Below are 18678 nucleotides of genomic sequence, written 5' to 3'. Positions count from 1 at the left end.
TTCTCATTGGAAGTAAGTAGTATTATAGGTGGAGAATAAAATGGAATATTAATATTTAGTCACTACAAATATTTTTCTTAAAATAGCACTGATGGAAGACAAACAGAAAAGCATCATTGATAATATTACTTTAATATTACTCCATTATTTCTTCTAGAGCTTTTTCTTCCAATTTTTGCCTATAAGAAAAAGAGATAGAAATGGAGCATTATACACTTCAATTGGCCAGTTTTATTTAATTCGAGTACATCTAGCAAGCTTTAGGAAAGCAACCATACCCTTTAGCCAGACTTGAATTATTTCATTGCCTACACTATCTTTTGCATCATCATCACAAGGTCCATAAATTCTCCCTATTTAATTACATTACTATAGACTCTTGGTAGGTCACAATAATAATGCACACCTCTAAATATATACACTAAATTCTTTATTAGTTTCCATTAAAAACTTACATCCCCAGGTGATTCTGATGTGAAAAAGACAACATCTGGCTTTTGAGAATTATTATACTATATGGGTGCCAGAGAACTTTGAACCCAGAGGTTCTTTCAGAAGCTTTGGATTGATAGCAATGAAAGTAAAATATGGAGGTTACACTACTAAGTGAGAAAAACAAATATATAAAATGAAAGAGAGCTTATAAATAAGTGGAAGCTAATTCAGCAATTCCCAGTCAAAATTAAGGAAGTAGCATGTGCTTTAAAATGTTTAAATTAAATTGTTTTAATTTAATTCAAATTATCCTCTGTGGAGTCCCCTTCATTCACAGTTACTATAGCCTTTCAATCCCATTTGCAAAATTTGCCAGTTTGCTGTTTTTAAAAATTATATCAAACACTGCATTCTTAAATAGTCACTTTCACTTTCCACTTAGAAAAAAATAAGATGTCAAGTCCTGGGTTTTCCTTTGGTTTTGTTTTTTGGGTTTATTTTTTTACTAAACTCTCCACATTTAAAATGAAAATCAAGGGGAAATAGTATAAACTACCAAGGAGAGAAAAATGAATGCTTGAAAGCCTATTTATTAGAACAAAATATTAGCTGATCTCCCCCCCAAAAAAAGTATTTGTTTGAACCTAGAGGGAGCATATTCAGCTTCCATACACATTCTTATCTCTGTGTATTTGCTCTCATGGATGATATGAGCTCAGTACACTCCCACAGTGCTACCTTATAATTGAAAGTGTTCCAAAGTTGCATCATATACAACTCATAATGAATCTCTCAATAAAAACTTACAGTTGAATTCCTAATTAGCCCAGAAAAGCCTAATTTGATCATTGAAATTACCTTATTTATTCCTTATCTTTTGAATTAAGCTCCTTTTGATTTTATTCTACACAATCTTCCTCTTTCTCTGGTCCCAATCTGTTAGCTTCTATTCTTCTTTTCCTATACCTTCCACACAGCATTTCAGCCACAGATTTGTTAGACTTTGTGGGCTTTCTGAAATTAACCACTACTAGGAAACTTCTTTTTGTGGAAAAAATTCCATTTCAGTTAAAACTGACATGTCCAGACTCTCTCCCCTTCTGCTGTGCATAAGTTAAAGCTGAGGGAGTAGAACTGAAGTTGAGTCCCTTCGGTTTGGATTGATAAAACTTTCTTTCCCAGAGAATTACTTCAAATAAGCTGTTGAAATGCCAGATTTTAGAAATATTTGATAGTTGCCCATGTCACAGAGTAGTAAATGGTAGAGTCAAGGCTTGAACCCCATTTGCATGATTCCACAATCAATCTAACCTAAGTAGACTGCTATCTAAAAAAGTATAGAGAAGGCTTGATCAAATAATAGTAATCAGGAGGTCTGTCCCCTCCTCTGCCTTCTATAGGATACTACTGTTATTCCCTCCTGTTTCCCTTCCCTTTCCTAGCCTAGAATGAAGAGTAACATGGAATACCCTGCTCTCCTCCCACCCCCATCTGAGCATCTTTTTCAGCATCTCCCTGGATGAACACTTTAAGTAAAGGTGACAATAAACAGGACATGGCTCTACATAATACAAGACCCTGATTACTGTGGTGATTATGGCCCAGATGTGATTTCAAGTAAAAACAGCAAGGTGATTTAAAGAGGGTGGGAAGCAATTTGCAGTGAGTTTGGAGGGGAACTATGAAACAGAAAGTTACCATGTTGAAGCTCTGTTATAGGAAGGATAATTATATGGTCAGGGGAGATCTTAAATTACAAGACCTTCCCAGGGGGGACTGAGTTTTTCATAATGCAAATGACTAAAACTGGCTTAGGAATTTTTAAGAGACAGTAAAACCTGAAGTTTGAGACATTTCCATGATGGATTTCCTAATGTCAGGATTATTTCCAAGAGTAATACTCATTCTCATGGTAATTTTACCAAAGAAGAAACTCCTAGGGCTTGTCCCCATCTAACTGCCTTGCACAGATGACATACCATGCAATGAAATTTTCAATTAAGTGACTTCCTCAAGATTCATTCATCTGGTATATATAAATATTTATCCAATTATTATGTAGAAGAGAAAATGGAGATTCATTCACACTCACTCTGATGAGATATGCCCAAGCCCCAGTGGAACCCAAGGGTCCTGTCTGCAGAAGAAAACATACATTTCTAGCATTCAACTACTTCTGGCTCTAAAAGTGCTGTTATTCAAGGAAAATATATCTCCTTTGTCTCTTCTCCTTTCAGGGTGTTTGCTTTCTCCTGAGGATTCACATAAAAGGAACACTGGGAGATGTCCTGATTGCCCTCTAGGGTGCACAATTTTTTTAGTGAATCTTGAGGAGGCAACTTAGATGCACAGTCTCTGGCTTCCTAGAAGTATATTATGTCTGTGACAATCTCAGATTGCTGAGGGATATTATGATCCTAAAAAGCTTCACTCTATCCATGATGAAGCTTTTCTGAGAATAGGTAAAATTTTGGTCAGACCAATTTCCCTCTCCAAATCACAAACTTGAAAGTAACTGGCTTTTAACTGTTATCATAATAGATGTTATAAAGACATAAACAATGGAAATGGGCCACATATTCCATAACCAGTGCCTCTCCTTCTTTCTTTTTTCTGATTATCAAGTTATTTTAAGGCAAAAAAATATAATGGTTCCCTGACTCTGTCATTATTTGAGGCTTTAGAGTAAGGGTCAATGTGTAAGATACTGATGACAGAAACTGAAGAAGACACAACTAAATGAAAAAAATATTCCATGTTCATGGATCGGAAGAGATAATACTGTTAAAATGTTCATACACAACCAAAGCAATCTACAGACTAAATGAAATCCCTATCAAAATTCCAACATTTTTCAAAGAAATAGAAAAAACAATCCTAAAACATGTATAGAACCACAGAAGATTCCAAAGCAACCTTAAAAAAGAAGAACAAAACTGGAGGCAACAACCTTCGTCGTTTGAAACTATGTTAAAAATTATTATAATCAAAACAGTATGGCATTCCATAAAAGCAGATACTTAGACCAATGAAACAGAATGGACAGCCCATAAATAAACCCATACAATTAACTAATATTTGACAAGGGAGCCAAGAATACTCAGTAGATAGAAGACAATCTCTTCAATAAATAATGAAGAGAAAACTGGATAGTCACATATAAAATAATGAAACCAGACCCCTATCTTACACTAGTCACAAAAATTAACTCAAAATGGATTACACAGATGGCCCACAAGCATGTGCTCAACATCCCTGATTATTACGGAAATGCAAATCAAAACTACCATGAGATATCACCTCACACCAGTCAGAATGGCCATCATTAATAGGTCCACAAACAACAAGTGCTAGAGGGATTGTGGAGAAAAGGGAACCCTCCTGCACTGTTGGTGGAAATGTAATCTGGTACAGCCACTATGGAGAACAGTATGGAGATACCTTAGAAATCTATACATAGAACTACCATAGGACCCAGCAGTCCCACTCTTGGGCATATACCCAGACAAAACTTTCCTTAAAAAAGACACATGCACCCGCATGTTCGCTGCAGCACTCTTCACAATAGCCAAGACATGGAAACAACCCAAATGTCCATCAACAGACAATTGGATTAGAAAGATGTGGTATATATACACAATGGAATACTACCCATCCATAAAAAGGAATGACGTAATGCCATCTGCAGCAACATGGATGGAACTAGAGACTCTCATACAGAGTGAAATAAGTCAGAAAGAGAAAGACAAATATTATATGATATCACTTATAACTGGAATCTAATATAGAGCACAAATGAATCTTTCCGCAGAAAAGAAAATCATGGATTTGGATAATAGACTTGTGGCTGCCGGAGGGAGAGGGAGGGAGTGGGAGGGATCAGAAGCTTGGGGTTAATGGATGCAAACTATTGCTCTTGGAATGGATTTACAATTAGATCCTGCTGTGTAGGTAGCATTGAGAACTATGTCTAGATACTTACACTGCAACACGACAATGGGAGGAAAAATTATGTATACATGTATGTGTAACTTGGTCCCCATGCTATACACTGGAAAAAAATAAATTAAAAAAAATGTATTGAAGACTAAAATGTAAGCCCTGAAACCATTCCTAGAAGAAAACACAGGGAGAAAGCTCCTTAATATAGATCTTGGTGATGACTTTTTGGCTATTACACCTAAAGCACAAGTAACAAAATTAAAAATAAACAAGTGGTATAATATCAAACTTTAAAGCTTCTGCAGAGCAAAAGAAACAAATCAGCAAAATGAAAAGACAATGAATGAAATGGGAAAAAAAATTGCAAACTATGTATCTGATAAGAGATTAATACAAAATGTATAAAACATTGTTGGTAGGACTGAAAACTGGCACAGCCATTATGGAAAACAGCATGGAGTTTCCTCAAAATATTAAAAATTGAACTACCATATAGTCTAGCAATTCCACTTCTGGGTGTATATCTGAAGGAAATAAAAATGCTATGTCAAAGATATATCTACACCTCCATGTTCAGAACAGCATTATTTACAATGGCAAAGACATGGAAACAACCTAAGTGTCCATCAACAGATTAATGGATAAAGAAAATATTATATACACATACACACACTCATACACACACACACACACACATACACACACAATGGAGTACTACTCAGCCATGAAAAGGAGAAAACCCTGCCACTTGCAGCAACATGGATGGACCTTGAGAACATTGTGCTAAGTGAACTAACTTGAGAAAGAAAAATACTGCATATTCTCACTTACATGTGGAACCTAAAAAAAAAATTCTTAAACCAAAATCACAGATCAGGTTTGTGGTCGTGGACAGGTAGTTGGGGAAAGGGGAATTAGATGAAGGTGGTCAAAAGGTACAAACTTTCAGTTATAAGACAGAAGAGTACTACAGATGTATGTACAACATGATAGTCAAAGTTAACACTACTGTACAGTATATAAAAGCTATTGAGAGTAAATCCTAAGAGATCACATCACAAGAAAAATTTTTTCTTATTCTTTTTTTTGAATTTATGTGAGATGATGGACGTTACCTAAACTTATCTTGGTAATCATTTCACAATATATGTAAGTCAAATCATTGTGCTGTACACCTTAAAGTTATACAGTGCTGTATGCAAATTATATCAATGAAATTGGAAAAAACAGACTTAATTAGCAGTCCAATAAATGCAATATAAAATGCAATATGAATGCTTTTATTCTATCAATATAATTTTTAAAAATACCATCCATATGCTTGTAAGAATAGTATAATATGGCATCATCACTAACACATATTTTGAGAATATATTTTAGAAAGCAATTTGGCAATACCTATTGAGAACATTAAATTTTGTATACATATATATTTTTGATATTTAAATTTTGTTTCAAGTAATCTATTCTAGGTAAATGGTATAAAATTTTTAAAAAGCTAAACCCAATTATTCTTACTGCATTGTTTTAAGATCAGAAAATTTTAAACAGCCTAAATACACTAGGGAAATGCCATAAAAACACTCACTATCACACAACTTTAATAATATTTAAGAGAGTTAGTTATATGAAAATGCAGGCTATAAATAGAAGCAAAATACTATATTATAAATGCTACATAACCTCATATGTGTAAAGAAAAATTGTTAGACAAAAAAGACCAGAGGAAATATACTGTTTTACTTGAATTTATATCTGTTTAAAAAAATCAGTAATTTTTTGAGCTCCCTTAACTTTTCTAAATCTTCCAAATTTTTGTTTAAATACATACTACTTTGATAATCAGAATTTTAAAAATTGCAACAGTGATACCTGGTACATAGGGTGTTGCAAGGATTAAATTAAATGACTTACACACAAGAATTTGCCACAGTATCTGGTATAAGATATCAATAGGTAGTGTTTTTCTTCCAGGCCAGGTAAAAATGCAGGGTAAATGGTTTAGTATTTAAGAACTCAGGCTCTGCTCCCAGAGAAAAAGGAATTCACATATTGACATTCCCATTTGTTAGATACTACAAATTAATTTATCTAAGCTTCAATAACTTCTCCTAAAAGTAAAAATAGTAATATCTAACATTTTTGGATTATTTGGGGAATTAAATGAGCTTGTTCATGAAAGTTACTCATCTTACTGCCTGACATATAATAAGCTTTCAGTAAATATTAACTCTAATATTTGTACAGCAAAGTAAAAGGCATGAGACTTTTGAACCCAGATAATGAATTTAAAAATTAGTAAACAAAATAGATGTCCCTTTAACCAGAGAAAGAGCCTCAAATGCAAAGCATCAACTGATAGAGTAGAATCTTTGGTCCAGTATGAGAAAAGGAGTATCAGACGTTTGAGGTAAACTCATTAAAGGATGGATCCTTGGGGTAATGTCCATCCATCTAAGGGAATCTTAGCAAAGAGTTCCTTTAGGGACTCCAGTTTTGGCCCAGCAATAGTTTCACTGGGGACAAGTGCAGAATCTAAACTTTCATTTTTATCACTACCAGAGAGGGGGAAAAAATCACATCTTTTTCAACTTTCAAAAAACAAAAAACAAAACAAAACAAACAACAAAAAAAACATGCCCCCAAATGCATTGAAAGTGAAAGCACAAGGGACAGAACTCTGAGATCCGAGGGAAATGAAGACCAGAGGAAAGGCTTATCTGAGACACTGTTTCCTCTTCCCCATCAGTGCCTGAATCAACTCCTTCAATGAAGGGCATATACCAATATTTCATGAATGTGGGACAGGGAAAATATGTGTTATATTTTGAAGGTGGAAATGTGAGTTTGAGAAAGTATCTTTCTACCTTTCTAGTTGAAAAACAAACCATTATTTTCAAATTTTTTCAACTGGAAATGCAAAAGGAAAAAGATAGGTAAGTATATTACCTTCATTTAATCCTTTCTAATGTTACCATGGTTTTGTGACTTTTATTCTAAACTACAGCATTTTCCTTAAAATAAAATTGACTGAAGAAAATTAAAATCCAAAATATCATTTTTCTTTTAGTTTCCTTTAAGGAAGAAAAGCAGACTGAGCATAAGCCAATACTCATTCCAGTGCGAAAGGAGGAACAATACAAATCCTCTCTAGAAGCTGACGGTTATCATTTCTCATAACGCTGCATTTGATTTTTTTAAACTTAACTTCTAATCCCCGCCCTAGGTTTATGAAATGGCATCAGTCACCGAAAGTAAAATACAGGCTACAGGATGTCCTGCTGGGAATTTTTCCTTTCTCCTCAACCCTAGCACAGAAGTTGACCTCACTGACTCTAAATTCAAGTAACAAGAAGAAATGATATCCTGCATGGTAAGTCAAACATAACACAAATAATGGTCTAGCACCTTGTAACATTCCCGGAATAATAAAAATTGTTTAGGGAAGATAGAAAATCCAGAAGAGTAAGTGCCTTCAAAAACAACATTTTTAATAATTATTTTTTCAGGTTATAAAAATATGTTACTCATAGACATTTTAAGAAACATAAACATATATAAAGAAGAAAATTATAGAACCTATCATCTGACCTTGAAAAATTTACCACTATTAATTTTTATTTTTTTCCAGAAATTTTTCTATTCCTCAGTATTAGTTAACTTATCTACAGAAATGCATCTTGCTACACAACTTCTATAAAGTATAAAGAACTTCATAAACTTTTGCTACTCAAAGAATCGGCATTACCCTATTGCTTATTAGAAATTTAGAATCCCAAGCCCAAGCAATCCTTTTAAGTCAGAGTCTATATTTTAACATGATCTCTGGAAATGTTTATGCACTGTATGAATTTTTTCTATGCCTCTAATTTTTATGTAATGAGTATAAATGCTTTAAAAGTGCTGGGTATTTCTAAACTGCCTGCCAGAAAAAAAAAAAAATTACAAGTTAGTATTCCCTCTAACAGTTTTACTGAATGACATTTCACTGCACATTCACCAACCCTGGTATGATGATTATTCATCTTTGCTAGTCTGAAAAACAAAATTGTGTCATTCATATTCAAATTAACAACCTTCATCTAGAAATGTGGAATTATGGGTTTAATTCCCCAATTTACACTGAAACTTCATAGTCACTTCTTAAAATGCCTTTTAGGAGTTCCTGTTGTGGCTCAGTGGGTTAAGAATTGACATAGTGTCCATGAGGATGTAGGTTCGATCCCTGGCATGACCGGGTATTGCCACAAGCTGTGGTGTAAGTTGCAGAAACAGCTTGGATCCCATGTTGCTGTTGCTATGGCTGTGGCATAGGACAGCAGCTGCAGTGCTGATCTGACCCTGAGCCTGGGAATTTCCATATACAGCAGGTGCAGCTATTTAAAAAAATAAATAAATAAAAAATAAAAATTTTAAAGGCTTTTAATTCTATTGAAAAGAATAATATTTCTAATTTTTAAGACATCTTACCATTCAATAATATAAATACATATTCCAAAATATCCCTTGCTTCAAAAAGCATACATGAATACAGTAGGCACTCAGTTAACTTGTACTGAATTTTTGAAATGATTTAGGCCAGTGATTAGCTTATAAAGCCAAATGAAGTTTAGAAGATAAGCCTGAAAAGACTGTACTTTGCACATAAGTATTTGGCTTATAGTAGCAAAATGACAGTCAACAGAGAATAAACTATAGTTTCTGATGGACAGTAATCAAAAAGTTAATGCTACTATTTGTAAATGTTTTACTTATACTATGTTGAGAAATATGTTTACTTACTATAGAAGTACTGAAACAATATAAGATAGGTAGTATTGTAGACAGTTCTTAAATTTTCCAGGGACAGAAATCTGAAGTCACTTTGTCATCTTAAAAGTAACTGTAAGGAAAAAAATAAATAAATAGAGAAAGAAAGAGACAGAAATAAATCCAGAGAGACAAATGAAATAAAGTGATTATAAAGAAAGAATGAATTTCTCTAAGGAATTTAGTGAACTTTTCACTAGACTGAAACCTAAACAAGATCTTTCCAGGGGGTTAAGTATCCTGCATTGCTGCAGCTATGGTGTACGTCTCAGCTGTGGCATAAGGTCGCAGCTGTAACTCAGATTTCATTTCTGGCCAGGAACTACCATATGCCCCAGGTGTGGCCATAAAAAGAAAAAATAAATAAATAAAATTTTTAAAAAGGTCTTTACAACACCAGCTGATAGCATTATGGTCTCCACGCTTGCAAGTTTATGAGATGAAAGAAAAAGACTGAGCTTTCTCCTGCCCTCTCTCCAGAGCTGCCCAGAATATGGACTGCTCCAAAGGAGCATATTCTATGGAATATTCTATAGCATATTCTATAGAAAGAATAACAAATGTGTAAAAGACAACTGACATGTAAATGAATTTTATTATATTAAATAAGCTTAAATTCTCAGACCTAGGCAAATTATATCCCAGGGTGCAGGCAGAATTTACAGATGTGATTTGAAAACCACTATTGGTGTCTTAAAGAGACTTCTGAGGATGAAAAAAAAAATTTAACTGAAATTAAACAATGGTACTAGTTTATTTTTTTTTTTTTTTTTTTTTTTTTTTTTTTTATATTAAATTTTATTTTATTTTCCCACTGTACAGCAAGGGGGTCAGGTTATCCTTACATGTATACATTACAATTACAGTTTTTCCCCCCACCATTTCTTCTGTTGCAACATGAGTATCTAGACATAGTTCTCAATGCTATTCAGCGGGATCTCCTTGTAAATCTATTCTACGTTGTGACTGATAAGCCCAAGCTCCCGATCCCTCCCACTCCCTCCCCCTCCCATCAGGCAACCACAAGTCTCTTCTCCAAGTCCATGATTGATTTTCTTTTCTGAGGAGATGTTCATTTGTGCTGGATATTAGATTCCAGTTATAAGTGATGTCATATGGTATTTGTCTTTGTCTTTCTGGCTCATTTCACTCAGTATGAGATTCTCTAGTTCCATCCATGTTGCTGCAAATGGCATGATGTCATCCTTTTTAATGGCTGAGTAGTATTCCATCGTGTATATATACCACATCTTCCGAATCCAATCCTCTGTCGATGGACATTTGGATTGTTTCCATGTCCTGGCTATTGTGAATAGTGCTGCAATGAACATGCGGGTGCATGTGTCTCTTTTAAGTAGAGCTTTGTCCGGATAGATGCCCAAGAGTGGGATTGCAGGGTCATATGGAAGTTCTATGTATAGATTTCTAAGGTATCTCCAAACTGTTCTCCATAGTGGCTGTACCAGTTTACATTCCCACCAACAGTGCAGGAGGGTTCCCTTTTCTCCACAGCCCCTCCAGCACTTGTTATTTGTGGATTTATTAATGATGGCCATTCTGACTGGTGTGAGGTGGTATCTCATGGTAGTTTTGATTTGCATTTCTCTTATAATCAGCGATGTTGAGCATTTTTTCATGTGTTTGTTGGCCATCTGTATATCTTCTTTGGAGAAATGTCTATTCAGGTCTTTTGCCCATTTTTCCATTGATTGATTGGTTTTTTTGCTGTTGAGTTGTATAAGTTGCTTGTATATTCTAGAGATTAAGCCCTTGTCAGTTGCATCATTTGAAACTATTTTCTCCCATTCTGTAAGTTGTCTTTTTGTTTTCTTTTGGGTTTCCTTTGCTGTGCAAAAGCTTTTCAGTTTGATGAGGTCCCATGGGTTTATTTTTGCTCTAGTTTCTATTGCTTTGGGAGACTGACCTGAGAAAATATTCATGATGTTGATGTCAGAGAGTGTTTTGCCTATGTTTTCTTCTAGGAGTTTGATGGTGTCCTGTCGTATATTTAAGTCTTTCAGCCATTTGGAGTTTATTTTTGTGCATGGTGTGAGGGTGTGTTCTAGTTTCATTGCTTTGCATACAGCTGTCCAGGTTTCCCAGCAATGCTTGCTGAATAGACTTTCCTTTTCCCATTTTATGTTCTTGCCTCCCTTGTCAAAGATTAATTGACCATAGGTGTCAGGGTTAATTTCCAGATTCTCTATTCTGTTCCATTGGTCTGTCTGTCTGTTTTGATACCAGTACCACACTGTTTTGATGACTGTGGCTTTGTAGTATTTCTTGAAGTCTGGGAGAGTTATGCCTCCTGCTTGGTTTTTGTTTCTCAGGATTGCTTTGGCGATTCTGGGTCTTTTGTTGTTCCATATAAATGTTTGGATTGTTTGTTCTAGTTCTGTGAAAAATGTCATGGGTAATTTGATAGGGATTGCATTGAATCTGTAGATTGCTTTGGGTAGGATGGCCATTTTCACAATATTGATTTTTCCAATCCAGGAACATGGAATATCTTTCCATTTTTTTACATCTTCTTTGATTTCTTTGATTAAGGTTTTATAGTTCTCGGCATATAGGTCCTTTACCTCTTTGGTTAGGTGTATTCCGAGGTATTTGATTTTGTGAGGTACAATTTTAAAAGGTATCGTATTTTTGTATTCCTTTTCTAATGCTTCATTGCTGGTATACAGAAATGCAACTGACTTCTGAATGTTAATCTTATATCCTGCCACTTTGCTGAATTTATTAATCAGTTCAAGGAGTTTTGGGGTTGAGTCCTTAGGGTTTTCTAGGTATAGAATCATGTCATCTGCATACAGTGACAGTTTGATCTCTTCTCTTCCTATATGGATGCCTTTGATTTCTTTTGTTTGTCTAATTGCTGTGGCTAAGACTTCCAAAACTATGTTGAAGAGCAGTGGTGAGAGTGGGCATCCCTGTCTTGTTCCAGATTTGAGTGAGAAGGCTTTCAGTTTTTCCCCATTGAGGATTATATTTGCTGTGGGTTTATCATAAATGGCTTTGATTATATTCAGGAATGTTCCCTCTATACCCACTTTGGCGAGGGTCTTGATCATGAATGGATGTTGAACTTTGTCAAATGCTTTTTCTGCATCTATTGAGATGATCATATGATTTTTGACTTTTTTTTTGTTAATGTGGTGTATGATGTTGATTGATTTGCGTATGTTGAACCATCCTTGTGAACCTGGGATGAACCCAACCTGGTCATGGTGTATAATTTTTTTGATATGTTGTTGGATTCGGTTGGCTAAGATTTTGTTGAGAAGTTTTGCATCTATATTCATCAATGATATTGGGCGATAGTTTTCTTTTTTGGTGGTATCTCTGCCTGGTTTTGGAATGAGGGTGATGGTGGCCTCATAGAATGTCTTTGGGAGTATTCCTTCTTCTTCAACCTTTTGAAAGAGTTTAAGGAGGATGGGCACCAATTCCTCTTTATATGTTTGATAGAATTCACCTGTGAAGCCATCTGGTCCTGGGCTTTTATTTGTAGGGAGTGATTTTATGACCTCTTCAATTTCATTTCTAGTGATTGGTCTGTTCAGTTGGTCTGTTTCTGCTTGATTCAGTTTTGGCAGGCTGTAAGATTCTAGAAAATTGTCCATTTCTTCCAGATTGTCAAACTTATTGCCATATAGTTGTTCATAGTATTCTCTTATGGTTTTTTGTATTTCTGCTGTATCCGTTGTGATTTCTCCTTTTTCATTTATAATTTTGGTGATTTGGGTTCTTTCTCTCCTCTTTTTAGTGAGTCTGGCCAGGGGTTTATCAATTTTGTTCACCTTTTCAAAGAACCAGCTCTTGGTTTTATTAATTTTCTCTATTGTTTTTTGAGTCTCTATTTTATTGATTTCTTCTTTGATCTTTACAATTTCCTTCCTTCTGCTGACTTTAGGACTTCTTTGTTCTTCTTTTTCTAATTCATTTAGGTGGAGGGTTAAGTTGTCAATTTGGGATCTTTCTTCTTTTTTGAGAAAGGCCTGGATTGCTATAAATTTCCCTCTGAGCACTGCTTTCGCAGCATCCCATAGATTTTGAGAGGTTATGTCTTCATTATCATTTGTTTCAAGATAGTTTTTAATTTCCTTCTTGATTTCCTCATTGACCCATTGGTTTTTTAGTAGCATGTTGTTTAGTCTCCATGGAGTAGGTTTTTTCTCTTTCCTTTTCCCATGGTTGATTTCTAATTTCATGGCATTGTGGTCAGAGAAGATACTTGAGATAATTTCTATGCTCCTAAATTTATTGAGATTCGCTTTATGTCCCAATATGTGGTCGATTCTTGAGAATGTTCCATGAGCATTTGAGAAGAATGTGTATTCTGATTTTTTTGGATGTAGTGTCCTGAAGATATCAATTAAGTCTAACTTTTCTATTGTTTCCTTTAGGATCTCTGTTGCTTTATTGGTTTTCTGTCTAGAGGATCTGTCCATTGATGTGAGGGGGGTATTTAGGTCTCCTACTATGATTGTATTCTCATCAATATCTCCCTTTATGTCTGTTAATATTTGTTGTATGTATCTGGGTGCTCCTATGTTTGGGGCATATATGTTGATGATAGTAACATCCTCTCCTTGGATGGATCCCTTAATCATTAAATAGTGTCCTTCTTTGTCTTTCTTTATGTCTTTTGTTTTAAAGTCTATTTTGTCTGATATGAGCGTTGCAACTCCTGCTTTTCTGTCATGTCTATTGGCATGAAATACTTTTCCCCAGCCTTTCACTTTCAATCTATATGTATCTTTTGTCCTAAGGTGAGTTTCTTGTAGGCAGCATATTGAAGGTTTTTGCCGTTTTATCCACTCAGCCATTCTGTGTCTTTTGATTGGGGCATTCAGTCCATTGACATTTAAGGTGATAATTGATAGATGATTATTTATTGCCATTTGATCCTCGTGTTCCAGTTGATTCTATGGTTCTCCATTCTTCTTTTTTTTTTTTTTTTTTTTGGTTGGATGGTCTCCTGTTATTATCTGCTTGAGTGTATTTTTTTTTTTCATTTTTTGCAAATGCAATATTTGGTTTTGGCTTGTGGTTGCCCTGTTTTTTAAGTATGCTAACCCCTTCCCATAATTGTGTGTTTTAGCCTGATGGTCCTGTAAGTTCAAACACTTCATTATTATATTAAAATTAAGAAGAGAGACATACATACAAACAAAAAGGATTATTTACCTCCTAACATCCCTTGCCCACATTTTATGGTTTTGATGACTCTTTTATTTTTTTCTTTTTAATTTTATTTTGTTTGAAGCATGTTCATGATTAAATCTGTATGCTGGCTTATTTGAGTGACTGCTCTCTGATTGTATCTTCCTCAGTCCTAGTTCTTCCTCTTCTTCTTCTTCTTCTTTTTTTTTTTTTTTTTCTTTTCTTTTTTCTTCCCTTTCCTTCCTTTCTTTTTGGTTTAGAGAAGCCCTTTCAATATTTCCTTTAACCTGGGTTTTGTGTTGCTGTATTCTTTAAGTTTTTGTTTGTTGGGAAAAATTTTTATTTCCCCTTCTATTTTAAATGATATTCTTGCTGGATAAAGTATTCTAGGTTGCATATTTTTTCCTTTGAGCACTTTAAATATCTCTTGCCATTCCCTCCTGGCCTGTAGTGTTTCTGTAGAGAAATCAGCTGATATTCTTATGGGGGTTCCCTTGTAGGTAACATTCTGTTTTTCTCTTGCTGCCTTTAGGATCCTCTCTTTATCACTAACTTTTGCCATTTTTATTATGATGTGTCTTGGTGTGGGTCTGTTTGGGTTCAGTTTGTTTGGGGCCCTCTGTGCTTCTTGTATCTTGAATCCAGTATCCTTTAGATTTGGGAAGTTTCCAGCGATAATTTCTTCAAATATATTTTCCATTCCTTTATCTTTTTCTACTCCTTCTGGAATTCCTATTATGCGTAGATTGGCCCGTTTTATATTATCCCATAGGTCTCTTATATTGCTTTCCAGTTTTTTGATTCGGTTTTCTGTCTGTTGACCAGATTGAGTGATTTCCATTATTCTATCTTCCATATCACTGATTCGTTCTTCTGCATTATTCATTCTGGTTTTTACTGCCCCTAGTTCAGTTTGCATCTCTGCAAATGAATGTTCTAGTTTTTCTTGGCTCCTCCTTATATTTTCTAGCTCCTTTCTGAGGGTATCTGCATTGCTGTTCATATCTTCTCTTAATTCCTTCAGTATTTTCACTATTTCTCTTTTGAACTCCAGGTCTGTCAGACTGCAGAGATCAGTTTCATTGTTGACTGTTTTAGGTGAGTTCTCCTGTTGGTTTGACTGGGGGTGGTTTCTCAGCTTCTTCATCTTGCTTGTTGTCTTCTTTCTCCTGAGGGAGTTGTACTCTCTGTTATCGGGTAGTGTTTGCCTTGTCACTGCCCTGGAATATTTCCTGAGGGCTGTCGTTGTTGGTCAATCTTTTTTTGAGGCAGTGTGGCTTTTCTGGAGTGTTGATGGGACTAACAGTGTTTCTTTGAAGCAAAGGAGGACTTCCTGAGGGCAGACAGGACTGGGAGGTCCACCCCACGATGGTAGCAGATTTCACTTGGTTCTCAGCACCCCCTGGGGTCTTGGGCGGGTAGCAGGGCCCTTGGAGACTCAAGAGGTTCCTCCCCAGGGCAGCCCGACTCAGAAAGACCGTCTGAGATCTTTTCCCGATTCCGCCAGGCTTGTTGCAGCTTTTCTGGGCTGCAGGGGGTCCTGCCTGGAGCTGGCAGTCCTATGCAGCTGGTCCACTAGGTCTCAGCACCCCTTGGGGTCTTGGGCGGGTAGCAGGGCCTTTGGAGACTCAAGAGGCTCCTCCCCAGAACAGCCCGACTCAGAAAGACCGTCTGAGATCTTTTCCCAAGTCGGCCAGGCTTGTTGCAGCTTTTCTGGGCTGCAGGGGGTCCTGCCTGGAGCTGGCAGTCCTATGCAGCTGGTCCACTAGGTCTCAGCACCCCCTGGGGTCTTGGGCGGGTAGCAGGGCCCTTGGAGACTCAAGAGGCTCCTCCCCAGGACAGCCCGACTCAGAAAGACCGTCTGGGATCTTTTCCCAAGTCGGCCAGGCTTGTTGCAGCTTTTCTGGGCTGCAGGGGGTCCTGCCTGGAGCTGGCAGTCCTATGCAGCTGGTCCACTAGGTCTCAGCACCCCCTGGGGTCTTGGGCGGGTAGCAGGGCCCTTGGAGGCTCAAGAGGCTCCTCCCCAGGACAGCCCAACTCAGAAAGACCGTCTGGGATCTTTTCCCGATTCGGCCAGGCTTGTTGCAGCTTTTCTGGGCTGCAGGGGGTCCTGCCTGGAGCTGGCAGTCCTATGCAGCTGGTCCACTAGGTCTCAGCACCCCCTGGGGTCTTGGGCGGGTAGCAGGGCCCTTGGAGGCTCAAGAGGCTCCTCCCCAGGACAGCCCGACTCAGAAAGACCGTCTGAGATCTTTTCCCGATTCGGCCAGGCTTGTTGCAGCTTTTCTGGGCTGCAGGGGGTCCTGCCTGGAGCTGGCAGTCCTATGCAGCTGGTCCACTAGGTCTCAGCACCCCCTGGGGTCTTGGGCGGGTAGCAGGGCCTTTGGAGGCTCAAGAGGCTCCTCCCCAGGACAGCCCGACTCAGAAAGACCGTCTGAGATCTTTTCCCGATTCGGCCAGGCTTGTTGCAGCTTTTCTGGGCTGCAGGGGGTCCTGCCTGGAGCTGGCAGTCCTATGCAGCTGGTCCACTAGGTCTCAGCACCCCCTGGGGTCTTGGGCGGGTAGCAGGGCCCTTGGAGGCTCAAGAGGCTCCTCCCCAGGACAGCCCGACTCAGAAAGACCGTCTGAGATCTTTTCCCGATTCGGCCAGGCTTGTTGCAGCTTTTCTGGGCTGCAGGGGGTCCTGCCTGGAGCTGGCAGTCCTATGCAGCTGGTCCACTAGGTCTCAGCACCCCTTGGGGTCTTGGGCGGGTAGCAGGGCCCTTGGAGACTCAAGAGGCTCCTCCCCAGGACAGCCCGACTCCGAAAGACCGTCTGAGATCTTTTCCCGATTCGGCCAGGCTTGTTGCAGCTTTTCTGGGCTGCAGGGGGTCCTGCCTGGAGCTGGCAGTCCTATGCAGCTGGTCCACTAGGTCTTAGCACCCCCTAGGGTCTTGGGCGTGTAGCAAGGCCCTTGGAGACTCAAGAGGCTCCTCCCCGGGGGAGCCCGTCTCAGAAAAACCGTCAGAGAATTAGGTCGATCTATTCACGGCCTGGCTAGGCTTGTTCTAGCTTTTCTGGGCTGCAGGCCTTTTTTAGGGGGCTGGTGGTGTTTGGTGCTGCTCTGTGGAAGTGTAGCCCCTCCAAAGGGCAAGCAGGCCTGTGCAGGGAGAGCCCCTGCGGTGGTAGGCTTCAGGCAATTGTTGAGGCCAGCCCTCCTGGATGGCAGGCAGCCCCAGGTTCGGCGAGAGCGTAGGGGGTGGTGGGGGTGGGGGGAGGGAATGCACTGGGAAGCACAGCTTTCTGCTAGCTAGCGGGCCTGTAAGCTTGTTGTGGCGTGGGGGGTATTCTATGGGGACCCACCCCTTCTTCTCTCCCCTCCTCAGCACTGGCGCAGACCAGGCTCTTCTCCCAGGTTCCCTCTGAGGCGGCTTTCCACTTCCCCGCCCCTAGAGTATTGCTCCCTTCCTCTGCGACAGCTTTGTTTTCTAGTCTCCCAGGCAGTCTCTGCCCCGTCAAATGGTTTAGAGACCTCCCAAGCAGTTTCCGCTCTTCCCCGCCCCCCTAGCCCGGGGACTAATCTCTGGAGCCGAGGTCTCGGTGCCCAGCCCCCCCCAGGCGTCCCCCGGCCCTTTCTTGGGGACTAACCTTCGGAGGCGAGGTCTCGGTGCCCAGCCCCAACCCAGGCGTCCCCGGCCCCCTCTCGGGGACCAACCTTCAGAGCTGAGGTCTCGGTGCCCAGCCCCCACCCAGGCGTCCCCCGGCCCTTTCCCGGGGACTAACCTCTGGAGCCGAGGATTCGGTGCCCAGTCCCCACCCAGGCGTCTCAATTTTTGGTGACTGTGCCCGTAGTTCAGATGGTCCGTTGGGTTCTTGATCGTTTTTCCGTACTCCAACTTACTGCTACACTCTTCTCTGCATCTGGAGATTCCTCCGGTTCGTTTGATCTTTCGCCCGGTAGGTGACTTTCCAGGGTGCGGGATCCCTTTCCCCTCCGCAGTTCCCTTTCGGGAGCGCCCGTCCCGCTCGGATTCACCTTCTCTCACTCTCCTCTTTTCTCCCGTTCTGCCCAATAATGTCACGAATTTCTTGCCGTTATTGGAGATTAGGTTCCTCTGCCAGCGATTGGTTGTTGTTCTGTGCGAGTCATTTCTTCTGTAGATGTGCTTTTTTTGTTGTGTTTGTGGGAGAGGGCGAGCGTGTCCCCCTACTCCTCCGCCATCTTGTCCTCTCCCCAATGGTACTAGTTTAAAGTAAAAAGTTGCTTCTAAGAATTTTTCATAAGCCCTCTTTTCAGTAATACATGCTAGAAAATTTTCCAGATACAATGTCATTTTCACCACTTTT

This window comes from Sus scrofa, chromosome 7 (genome assembly GCF_000003025.6).
Source record: "Sus scrofa isolate TJ Tabasco breed Duroc chromosome 7, Sscrofa11.1, whole genome shotgun sequence".
Lineage (NCBI taxonomy): Eukaryota > Metazoa > Chordata > Mammalia > Artiodactyla > Suidae > Sus > Sus scrofa.
This window is presented reverse-complemented; position numbering follows the sequence as displayed.